At 36.6% G+C, this 11,814-nt stretch overlaps 1 long non-coding RNA gene across 3 annotated transcripts; it reads right to left on the bottom strand.

The window, feature by feature from the left end:
• Positions 1 to 344: 344 nt before the first annotated feature.
• Positions 345 to 3,441, bottom strand: LOC130693912 (uncharacterized). Of its 3 annotated transcripts, none has more exons than XR_009001815.2 (13): positions 3,400 to 3,441; positions 3,256 to 3,332; positions 3,080 to 3,162; positions 2,856 to 3,014; positions 2,441 to 2,779; positions 2,256 to 2,386; positions 2,013 to 2,188; positions 1,621 to 1,836; positions 1,428 to 1,554; positions 1,240 to 1,362; positions 890 to 1,157; positions 650 to 814; positions 345 to 576 (listed from the first exon to the last, which is right to left on the bottom strand). It is a non-coding gene; the product is annotated as an uncharacterized LOC130693912 (long non-coding RNA). The 3 variants fall into 3 exon arrangements; XR_009001814.2 differs by having other exon boundaries at positions 2,441 to 2,551; positions 2,674 to 2,779; positions 3,256 to 3,415; XR_009001813.2 differs by having other exon boundaries at positions 3,256 to 3,415.
• Between the last annotated feature and the right edge of the window lie 8,373 nt (positions 3,442 to 11,814).

Genomic DNA, 11,814 nt, shown 5'->3' on the forward strand with positions numbered 1-11,814 from the left:
AGCACATACATACCCTACTAGCCTTTGTCCGTCCCAGGGGCATCCCATCTACGTCCTGGCTGGCCGATCGGGACGTCCCATTCTGACGGCAGATGTACGTCACCAGGATGTCCTAATGTCCGGTTTTAGGGACGTCCACTGGAGGACGTCCTACGGACGTAATTAATTGGAAGTCCTGGTAACGTCCTTATTTGGGAGTACTACGGACGTCCTTAGTTGGACGTCTGCAGGATGGCAAATCCGTACGTTCAGTGAACGTACGTATTGGAACATCCGCGGAATGTCCGGATCGCGGCAGCCAAAGGACGCAAGAAAATTTGTTTAAATTAAAATAAAACCATAAATTTTTGGTAATTGATTTACATTTATTTTTACAAAATACAAACAATTAAACAAAAATTTAGCAGGTAACATCAAAAGCCTAAAATGTCCCGCTTCTTCTTCACTGTCGGTGTAAATGAACTTGCCAGCTCTATCACTAGTTTTCGAACCGGCTTTTTTGGAACCAAGCTGTGTAATGGCTACATCGAAATCGCTGTCGACCGAGGTAATTGATGTTTGCGAAGGTGTTCTCACCTGGACGGAAAGAATAAAAAATGGGAAATTGTGATCGGCGTAGAAACTCGAACAGGAAGATGATTTGAAATACCGGTCTCTTCCATCTACTGTTTGTTTCAGTATCAGAGGCAGCCGATTCGGCACTGATGGAAGATAGCGAGCGGAATCAACGACTTTCGCCCCCATTCATGTACGTGCGTTTGTATGGGTTGTCTTCCTTTAAATGATTGGGACGACCAACGATTCCATTTTTATCCTGCAACCAAATAAATTCAACGCACACAGATTTAGAACTGTTTTCTTGTCATCGATAATTACGGCAAAGCCAAACCTTTTTCATTGCGGGGATGTTCGACTGTACGCCTGCTATGAGTTGAATGACTTGTTCAAAGCCTTCTTTTTTGATCGTTTCCCCACGTAAATATACAAGGTCATAGACATTGGAGCCATGATTGGCGTCAGTTCTGCTGGGGTGATAGTTTTTTGGAGATCAGACAGAGACAAAATCGCTGTTGCTTGTGGAAGGTTTGTTCTCGCAATCGAAAATACGATCGTGATAATTTCTCTCTTCGGCTGACCATGTAACACAAATTTCGAACCTACAGCGAAGAACAGTTTTTACTGACAACTCTGCATTTAACGAGATAAAAATAATAAAGTTAATGAGAAGTATGTTCATACCCTCTCTAGGTCTTGTCGTAGCTGTACAAACAATTTCATACGTTCCATATCTTGCTGTTGTTGCTGACTTAATCTTTTCGTTTCAGTGGTTTTGGGCGGTAGCAATGGTCTGTCTCGGTTGGACTGGAAATTTTAAAAAAGAAAATTGATTGCTTGTAGTAGAGACACATGAATTTGGGAGCACACACCTTTCGTTTACGAACCCAAAAGTTGAAAATTTGATCAACGACAACGACATCGAGATCAAGATCTAGCGTCCGCGCCGTTTCATTAATGCTGGCATGCTTATAAAAGTCCGATTCGATGAGTTGTAGCCTTTTCACACACAAGTAACTCTAAATAATTAAACGCAAAACGTAAAAATGTTTATGTATCCTATACTTTTGGGCACGGATTAAGTGCCTTTCTTCGACGGTCATTTCTTTTTTCAGCTTTCTAACGGATTGGGTGTTCTCCTCCCCCTCGCCTTCAACATGAGATCCCGTGATCCATATCCAATATTGATATCATGGAAATCAATAATACGGAATAGTGTTACGTGCTCCTGGACATTTTCTGGGGCACTGCTCAGCGATGGTACCGATTTCGGTTTGCCACCTAAGACGATAATAAATTAATGTAGTTACTAGTTGAAAATGCATCTAAGTGAAATGATAATTAAAGAATGGCTCTCAGATACTATCTAGCAGGAAGATTATGAAAGTTTTTCAACATTCCAAAAAGTTTTAATCATCGAGTACTTAAAATTTTAGATAAATACGAAAGAAATTCACCTGTGGCAATAAGGCACTTGTCGTAGGTGATGGTATGGCCGTCATCTAACTCAGCTTTGCGACCAACAATGTCCAGTTTAACTACAAGATGTCCTCACACAACTGAAACGCCACCATTTTCTTTGGCAACTAATTCCACGGGATTGCAGTAGAATTCATCCTGTTCGAAGAACAAACTGGATACGAAAATAGGTCACATGCGTTAAAATAACACAATATAAAATTATAACTTTAGACAATCACCTTCACTCTTTTCTGTTCCACTGCTTAAACTTTAGTTTGTTTGACACTTCGGGATCGTCACTGAACCACAGTTCTTTCGATAGTGGTGGCTTCATGTAAGGCAAGTGGTTTTCTTCACCAATGACTAAGACCTAGAAAAAATGATTCAATTAAAAATGGCGAGATAAAATGAATTACTTTTCTACCTTTGCTTTAGGGTCACGGGATTTTATGGCACGGAAGGCGGCAAATGAAGAAGTACCGGCTCAGGTTAGTCAAACATAATTGAAAACATTACTTACCGAATAAATAAGGGACTGTAAAAAAAAAGCTTGTATTTCATTTTAAATGTTTAACAATCAATATTTTTCTGTAAATATTAACTAAGCAATAAACCAAGTAAAATTTAAGTTCTCGTAAACGAAACAAAATGCATCACCTTATTTTTCTTCTTTAACAGTTGTTTATTGGGATAGGTGACTCTTCTTTCGAGTTGTAGTTGTACGCGATGAAATTTCTAACAACGTATGGGATTTTATAAACACCTACAAAAGAAAAAAATTAATGGAAGAACGAAAAGCCTTTAAACCATAAAAATAAAATTAATTTTGATTCAATTACACATATGTGTCCATTCATAGCTGGGTGTGTAGTTGGTTTTCTCCTCAACAACAGAATTGGATGTCTTGCTTCTGTAAATTGAAATCCGTTAAAGTGCAGTACTTGCATCTTGAGATTAATGTCTTGACGTAACTAACAGCTGTAATGCTGTTATTTCATCTGGACGATAAGAAAAATGATTACATAAATTTCACGAACAAAAAATCTGTGAACATCTAGATTACCAGAAGGATGATAGTTATAAGGCAGCTACCAAGTTGGTTCCCAAATGGTTCATGGTAAATTATACTCTAGTTTCATGATTCTCCTTGAAAGTAACCACCCAAGAAACATTTCAGATTAGTAATCTGTGTCAAATTTCCAACTGCAATTAATAAAATTATGTCTACACTTTAAATACCTTTCCTTCCAAGTAAATTTTTTTCTTCTGTGGTGCTAATGCCAACATGAATTTGAAATGTACCAAAACTGCCAAACCTAGGAAATAGAAAATTTTTAATTTTACTGAAACTAGCCACTTACCTGTCAAACAAACACCGCTTACAACAAGCAACTTCAACGATTCATAGAATTGTAGGATGTTGACACTTCGAGCTTGCAACAGTCGTCTGCTTGTAGTAACCGTTGCCATATATATCGTAAAAAACAATATTTTGCGCAAGGGCAAACAGTGTTTTATTATGAAATTAACGTTTCTTAAATTATTTTTATATAATAATTTTCTTAGTTATCTGTGTATTAAGAGGTACTTATGCGCCCTCCCAAGAATCCTCATTGAGGCACGAAGAAAAAAAAAGTGAATAGTGACACTATAAAAGGGCGGGTGATGGTTGACCTGAAAACACCAGTAAGAAAATGTAAAATGCGAAAATCCAAATACTTTGTAAACAAAATTACTTTTCTATTAAATGAGCTCTAAAAAGCAATAGAAAAAGCATATAATCCTGCAAAAATATTATGAATGTAAATTTTTTTTTTTAAAGTTATAATGCAGTGAAAAGGCGTCATATTGATAACGCTGTTTGAAGTGCAAAAACCAATATAAGCCGTTCGTTTTTTTTTAAACATATCGGACAAATGATAACCATTACACATTTAATTTTTTTATGATGGAGAAATAGGACCTCAAGGCTGGAGAAATAGGACCCTCAATGTGGAGAAATAGTACCCTTCAAAAAATGTTTGAAGATTGGTTCCTATTCCTCCAGGTCCTATTTCTCCAGGTCCTATTTGTAGGTCCTAAATCTCCGGGTCGTATTTCTCCAGGTCCTATTTCTCCGGCTACCCTATATTCACATTTAATACACGTATATTTGATACTGTTTGAATTTAGATCATGAAACTGATTCTATAACACTTTATTCACATTGAATACACGTATATTTGATGCTGTTTAAATGTAGATCATGAAACTGATTTTATAACACTACTAGTATATGGCGGCCCGTCCCAGGACGGTAATAGGTGAAGTCTAGTATTAAGTGTCTGCTTTCGTTTTCTCCCTGCCTGCAGCTTCCCCCCCTTCTTCACCCTCGGCTCACGATTTGCCATCCGTCTGCTTTTTCATACTGACTGCAATTTTATTCCAGTCCTTTTAAGTTCGAAAAATAAATGTTGAACTCTTGCCGGTGGCAGTTGGAAATATAGTTGAGGTTTTCGAACCTTACTCCAAGTATTTGAATGTCATGCGGTTCCTATTCGACCAATGGTAAGAGGTACGGAAAAGGAGAAGCAAAATGTTAAGCCTAGCCAGAGTCAGATGAAGTTTTTACTTCTTTTCTGTAATAAATTCTTACACAACTTGTTCTTTGTTATCTGATGATGGGTCAAGAACGAATCGGCAAACGAACGATCAGTCGTCAGTTGGACAACCACGTTGATTTAGCATTACGCTGATGAAATTGCAAAAGCTTCTGTTTAGAAATCGTACTTACTGAAGTTTAACATGTCCCCTTCTCGTAGGTGAACAATTTCCGAAATCCACTGTAAAATGCCAATTGGGTCGGGAGCGTAAACGTTACCTGAAGCAATACTGCAATAATCGAAAATAAAATGAGAATACTGGATGTTGTCACTTGCTCGATTGTGAACCCTGTTAAAAGAAATGTTGACAGTCAAGAGCTTGCAGCTAAATGTTTAACTCGTTGACTGCTGATATGCACCTCAAACGTAAGACATCGTTGCTCTAGAAGGCATAATAGTTCCAGAAGATTTAATTTCTCTGCCGTGTAATTGAAAACAAAGCGTGATTGTAAAATTTTCAGCGAGCACATGAATGTAACGTGTCACTTGTTGATATGAATTTGTAAGTGAGTTTGCAAATTTCAGATATTCGCCATTAGTTTTGAAATATAGGCAGTGTCCTATTATGGAACTACAACATCATTGTTAAAATGGAATGGATCTGGAGATGCAGCTAGTTTTTTTTTTTTTTTTTTTTTAAATTTGTTTTTAATTTATTTTTTATCAATTTCCATTCAATAAGGTACCTGTTGAATAATAAATATTGCAAGCTTTAAGTCAAATGTGATTTGTTGAGTGCTTCGAAACTGCGAGTTAGACATTTCTTTTGGTTGATCAGCAGTCCATCCTCGCGCAGCTTTTCACTTTGAAAGTAGCGAATGAAAGTATGCTTCAGAAATTTGCAGGATGCAACTCAAACATATGCTTCTTTTGTTCACCTGTAAACAGGAGAAAATTTGTGATCTTCAGATTAAGCCACCGTCTTCTTTTTAATCTTAACAACAGTCACATAGAGAATGAAAACAATAACGCATGTTAAAATAGAACTGAAGTGATAAATGCAGATCCCCTTCATCTGGGGGACGTTAAAAAACGGAATGCTGTTGGTTAAGAGCACTTGTTGAGTGGTATGCTGTGCATGTTTAAATGAGCTATTTGTTGACATAAGCACTGAAAGCTTTATGTCATATGTGACTGGTTGAATGCTTTGTACGTATGACTTTCAAATTTCTTGCAGTTTAGTGGTGGTTTAGCTTAGCTTAGTTTAGGCATCCTTTTGGGCGAGCGCAGAAGTCAAAGAAAACTGCTGTCCCTGGTTGAAACGCAGATCCTTATGTGTTGGTTACGTGGCAGTCACACTTGTCACCCGGAAGTTCAACCAATTCTGTACAAATGTAATTGAGGCCTTCGATGAAATGGCATACACAGTTTGCTGAGGAGTGCACTGCAGAATAGAGATCTAGCCGCCGAATGCTATCAGCTGTTCCAGTGAAAAACTTCGGTGAAAAACAGAAATACAAAAAATATGTGGTAAAAAACGTTTAACACAACCAGTTAATAGCTATAGTGAAAATGCACAGTGCCTTCGCCAGCAAGGTTTGAAAAAATTGAACGTTGTTGGTTGAGGTTGGTGGAACTTGTTGAATGCTAAAATCTGGACGTTTTAATGAGGCAACTGTTGACAAATGAACACAGAAAGCTTTAAATCAAAGGTGATTTGTCTAGTGCTTTGCACCTTTGAGTTTGAAATTTGTATTCATTAATCATCAGTCTGAACTGGAACGGAAATGGAGAGCCCTATCCCATGTACTGGTTTGACAAAGTTGAACGCCGTTGTTTGATTTAGCGGAAGTTGTCAAATGCCAACCTCTCCACGTTTCAGTGAGGCAGCTATTAGCAAATAACCGGAGGTAGCTATAAATAAAATGTCACTTGTTGAGTGCTTGACACCTGTGAATTTGGTATTTCTTTTAGTTGATCAACAGTCCGTCCTCGCGTAGCTCTTCCCTTCGAAAATTGCAAATGGAGTGTGCCTGTGAAAATTGCAGTATGCAACTCAACGAATTCTTCATCTGTAAACATGAGAACATGTGTGATCTTCAAATTAAAAAAACGATTTTTTGAAAACGTAAACAACAGCCAAAGGGTAAACCAAAACCACAAAGTATGTTGAGAAAGAACTGAAGCGGAAGTGTATATCCTTTACCTGGATGGGTTGGCAAAGTTAAACTCTGTTGATTGAGGATGGTGGAACTCACTGCATGCCAACATCTGCACGTTTCAATGAGGCGCCTGTTAATAAGTAACTACTGAAAGCTTGAAATGAAACGTGACTTGTTGAATTCTTGACACCTGTGAGTTTGTTGTTTCTTGTAGTCGATCAGCAGTCCATTCTGGCGTAGATCTTCACTTTCAATGTTGCAAATGAACTTGGCCAGTGAAATTTGCAGAATGCAAATCCATGAATGCCTCATCTGTAAACGTGAGAAAATTTGTGATCTTCAAAGAAGTCACTATGTCTTTGTGTAAACGCATACAACAGCCAATTGAAACAGAAGCACCACAACACTTTAAAATGGAACTGATGTGGAAATGCACAGCCCTTTACCTGAAATGTGTCGAAAAAGTTGCACACCATAGGTTGAGAATGGTAGTACTTGTTGAACCTCAATATCTGCCCGTATCAATGAGGTTTCTAATTACAAATGAACATTGAAAGGCTTACGTCAAACGTGACTAATTGATGCGATTGGCGGTGAAATAGGACTGAAACGAAATAGGACTGGAGAAATAGGACTGAAAATTTCCAGCCCTATTTCTACCGGAGAAATAGGACTGGGAGAAATAGGACTTTATTAAACTTTTAGGACAGTCCTATTTCTCCATGGTATCAGTCCTATTTCTCCTCGGCATCAGTCCTATTTCTCCTTAGAAATAGTCCTATTTCATTTATCTTGTTCCAAGGGGAACGATGAGCCTCTAATCCGAAGAGCGCCGGCTTATATCCATTTCCCTTTTTAAAAAACCGATGGCGTTTACTCATTAGATAAATAGTTCACAAATTTTTTATCTCTTATCCTATTTTAATTTTAATTGCGGGGGAACATAAATTATTTTGAATCTAATAGAGTTCATTTAATAAAATACTATTAGAGCAAAATCAGATTATGTAAGAGCTGTATATAACGATAGATGTATGAAATAGTAAAACATTAGTTCAATTGGAAAAGTTGGTTATGACCACATAATGTGCAATATAATATTTCTGTAGTTTGTCTAATAGTATTTTGTTAAATGAACTCTATTAAATACAATATAGTTCATGTTCTCCTGCAATTTAAATTAAAATAGGATAAGAAAAAAAAGTTTTGTGAACCATTTATCTAATGAATAAACGCCATCGGTTTTTTAAAAAGGGAAATGGATATAAGCCGGCGCTCTTTCGCAATACATTGCCTACCGGATTAGAGGCTCATCGTTCCCCTTGGAACAACGTAAATGAAATAGGACTATTTCTAAGGAGAAATAGGACTGATGCTGAGGAGAAATAGGACTGATGTATTGGAGAAATAGGACTGTCCTAAAAGTTTTTAAAAGTCAGTCCTATTTCTCCCAGTCCTATTTCTCCGGTAGAAATAGGACTGGAAATTTTCAGTCCTATTTCTCCAGTCCTATTTCGTTTCAGTCCTATTTCACCGGCTACCATTGATGCTGCTATCTACCTATGCCGATAACATTTCTTTTAGTGGACCAGCAATCCATCCTAATATTGCTTTTCCCTCTCGGAGTTGCAAATGATGCGTGTCTCCTAAATTTGCAGATTGCAATTCAAGGGAATGCTTCACCCATAAACGGGAAAATTTGAGGATTTTAGATTAAGCCACTGTCTGTTGGTAAATTAAAACAGCAAAGCAGTGGAAGAAAACATAAACGCACGTTAAAATAGAACTGAAGGTAAAAATGCTCAGCCCTTTCATCTGGAAGGTGTTGGAAAAGACTGAATTCTGTTGGTTTATTAGGGTATTACTTGTTGATTGCTTAAACGTGCATGTTTGAATCAGCTACCTGTTGACGAATAAACCCTGAGAGCTTCAAGTCATACGTAACTGGTTTAGTGCTTTGCACCTGTGAGTCTCACGGGTTTGTTGTAGTTTAGTAGGAGTTTAGTTTAGTTTTGGCACCCTTTTCGCAAGCCCAGACGTCAAGGAAAACCCATAACTGTTATCACCTGGTTAAAAACTGTTACCTGGTTGTAAACGCGTTCTAAAAAATTGGCTTAAAGAAATCGGTTACCCTGGTCAGTTAACAGCTGAGAATACCGTGCTCTTTCGCCTGGAAGATATTGAAAAAGTTGAGCGCAGTTGGTTTAGTGTGGCGGAATTTGTTGAATGCCCGCTTCAATGAGGCACCTGTTGACAAAAAACCACTGAAAGCTTTCAATAAAACTTGACTTGTTTGAATGTTTAATACCTGTGCGTTTGGCATATCTTTTGATCGGACAACAATCCATCCTTGCGTATTACTTCACTTTCAAAGTTGCAAATGAAGTGGGCCTGAGAAATGTGCAAAATGCAACTCAAGTAATACTTCACCTGTAATTAGAAAATTTGTGTGATTCAGATGAAGCCACACTATCTTTTTGTGAACGTAAACAGTAGTGTATTGCTTACCATACCATACCAACACCTGTTGAAGGAGAACTGAAGTGGAAGTGCAGAGCTCGTTCACCTGAAATGGGTTGACAAAGTTCAACACTGTTCGTTGAGGACAGTGGTTCCTTTTGAATGCTTATCTGTGCAGGTTTGAGGTACCTGTTGAAAAATAAATGTTGAATACCTTAAGCCAAACATGTCTTGTTAAACTTTATGTAAAAGATTACTATCGTGCACCAGTAGTGCTGTACACCTATAAGGTGGCATTGCCTTTTGTTGATCAAATGTGAGCGAAAAAAAATTGTAATCTTCAGGTGATGCCACTGCCGTTCTGGAATGTACGCAACAGTCAATTAGTCAACACAAACATTGACCCATCTAAAAATTAAACTGAATTAGAAATGCCAAGCCCGTTCAACTGGACAATGTTGAAAAAGTTGAACAACGTTAACTTGAGGGTAATGGAACTTGTTGCAAGCTAATATCTGCAAATAAGTTATACAAATTTGAATGTAGGATGTTACCTGTTTAAATGAGCAGGGAAAAAAACATTTTCTAGTACAACACATCCAATGGCTGACTTTTGGGAGAGCTAAGAGACATCAAAAGAAACCACTGGCAACTGAATTATCACCTGTTTGAATGAAAATTATATTGAAACAAACAGAAATGTTGAATTTTGGAAAAAATTGTGGTATAAGAAATCGCTTACCATAGTTAAAATATGACAGCAGGACGTTTTTGTCTACGTCGTTTGGTAACTGAATTTCGTCTGACGTCAATGTGTCAATGATGGTGAAAACGGATTGCTAAAATGCGGAATGTGGTGATTGGAAATGACTAAAAAAAGGGAAAACATAAAACGGGAAAAAGCTAGCTTAGCCGTAGGCAGGTCGAACTTTTTCAGGTAGTCGAACCTTTTTCCAGGTAGAAAAAAAACACGTGATGTCAATACGACCAATGATAAAACGGATGGCAAAAGAGAAGGAAAAGGTTAAGCTTTGCCAAAGGCAGTTTAAACCTTTTTTCAGGTAGTCGAACCTTTTTTCAGGTAGTTGAACCTTTTTCCAGGTAGAAAAAAAGCACGTGACTGCACACGAACCAATCACTGCGTGCGCAAGCCGTTAGGTTTTTCGGACAAACACACAGACAGATACACAAACAAACTCCACCCACAAATAGACCTTTGGCTTAAATAAAGAGAGTAGAAGATATTCACATTGAATACACGTATATTTGATGCTGTTTGAATGTAGATATTGAAACTCACTGTATCACACTATATTCACATTGAATACACGTATATTTAATACTGTTTGAATGTACATCATGAAACTGATTCTATAACACTATATTCACATTGAATACACGTATATTTGATGCTGTTTGAATGTAGATATTGAAACTCACTGTATCACACTATATTCACATTGAATACACGTATATTTGATGCTGTTTGAATGTAGATATTGAAACTCACTGTATCACACTATATTCACATTGAATACACGTATATTTGATACTGTTTGAATGTAGATCATGAAACTAATTCTATAACACTATATTCACATTGAATACACGTATATTTGATGCTGTTTGAATGTAGATCATGAAACTGATTCTATAACACTATATTCACATTGAATACACGTATATTTGATGCTGTTTGAATGTAGATATTGAAACTCATTCTGTATCAACTATATTCACATTGAATACACGTATATTTGATACTGTTTGAATGTAGATCATGAAACTGATTCTATAACACTATATTCACATTGAATACACGTATATTTGATGCTGTTTGAATGTAGATATTGAAACTCACTGTATCACACTATATTCACATTGAATACACGTATATTTGATACTGTTTGAATGTAGATCATGAAACTGATTCTATAACACTATATTCACATTGAATACACGTATATTTGATGCTGTTTGAATGTAGATATGAAACTGATTCTATAACACTATATTCACATTGAATACACGTATATTTGATGCTGTTTGAATGTAGATATTGAAACTGATTGTATCACACTATATTCACATTGAATACACGTATATTTGATACTGTTTGAATGTAGATCATGAAACTGATTCTATAACACTATATTCACATTGAATACACGTATATTTGATGCTGTTTGAATGTAGATATTGAAACTCACTGTATCACACTATATTCACATTGAATACACGTATATTTGATGCTGTTTGAATGTAGATATTGAAACTCACTGTATCACACTATATTCACATTGAATACACGTATATTTGATACTGTTTGAATGTAGATCATGAAACTGATTCTATAACACTATATTCACATTGAATACACGTATATTTGATGCTGTTTGAATGTAGATATTGAAACTCATTGTATCACACTATATTCACATTGAATACACGTATATTTGATACTGTTTGAATGTAGATCATGAAACTGATTCTATAACACTATATTCACATTGAATACACGTATATTTGATGCTGTTTGAATGTAGATATTGAAACTCACTGTATCACACTATATTCACATTGAATACACGTAT

Source organism: Daphnia carinata, chromosome 3 (genome assembly GCF_022539665.2).
Source record: "Daphnia carinata strain CSIRO-1 chromosome 3, CSIRO_AGI_Dcar_HiC_V3, whole genome shotgun sequence".
Lineage (NCBI taxonomy): Eukaryota > Metazoa > Arthropoda > Branchiopoda > Diplostraca > Daphniidae > Daphnia > Daphnia carinata.